Raw genomic sequence first — 922 nt, 5'->3', positions numbered from 1 at the left:
GAATTGCAAGCCAACAATCTTACTAACAATTTGTTTGTTGGCAACCAATTTTTGAATTTCAATTTGTATCCATTTTTTGCGACATTTTTGTGAGAAAATTAGGATTTACCAAATTCTACAACATTGACAGGATACTGTTTGGTAAGAAATTATAAAACAATTTTGCATTCTAGCCTAAGCAGTTTTTTTGCAGATAGATGATAAGTTTGAGTGGTTTGAATGCAAGTTCATTTTACAACTGATCTTATTGAAGTGTTTCCTTAACTGAAATCACTTCTGACTGCTTGTCATCATTTTTTGCATTGGTTTCAACTTTTTTCGACGCTGGTGCGGCGATTTAGGAACAAGAAAAAATAACCGTCAAATAACCGTAAATAGAAATTTTTACTTAATTTAGTTTACTTTTTTATTCTTTTGCCCTTTTTAGAAAACTATAACACTTCAGCCATCTTATTGTTTGAAAATTGAAATTAATTAGCTGAAGGCAACGATTTTCAAGTTTATGTTCTGTAATCAAATACCGTGCAGTTCATTTAACAACAGCTTTCGTACAACTTGAATTGGAAACGACAGCGTCTGGACGAGTGTTTGAATTTGTTCTTCTGATCTCTTCACAAAGTTATCAGGTGATGTATGATAGGCGCTTGTCATTTATATATTTGAACAAACTAAACATGACAGCGCTTGGTTCAATGTTGTATCAAAATAGGTATCTATTGTCAATGACTTTGCTGTCAATTTCCTTTATTTTTACAGTTAATTCATCAAATTTGCCTAATTTGTGTCAAAACAATGCAAAATTGATGTCTATGCTTCGATTGAGACTCGCTACATAGTGTCGCCTAATTGGGCTGCAGATCAAATCTCCACTGTCATCAGAGAGGCTGAATTTATAGATGGAGACTTTTTAACAACAGTTCAA

This window comes from Convolutriloba macropyga, chromosome 7, assembly GCF_964194025.1.
Source record: "Convolutriloba macropyga chromosome 7, txConMacr16.3, whole genome shotgun sequence".
Classification (NCBI taxonomy): domain Eukaryota; kingdom Metazoa; phylum Xenacoelomorpha; order Acoela; family Convolutidae; genus Convolutriloba; species Convolutriloba macropyga.
This window is presented reverse-complemented; position numbering follows the sequence as displayed.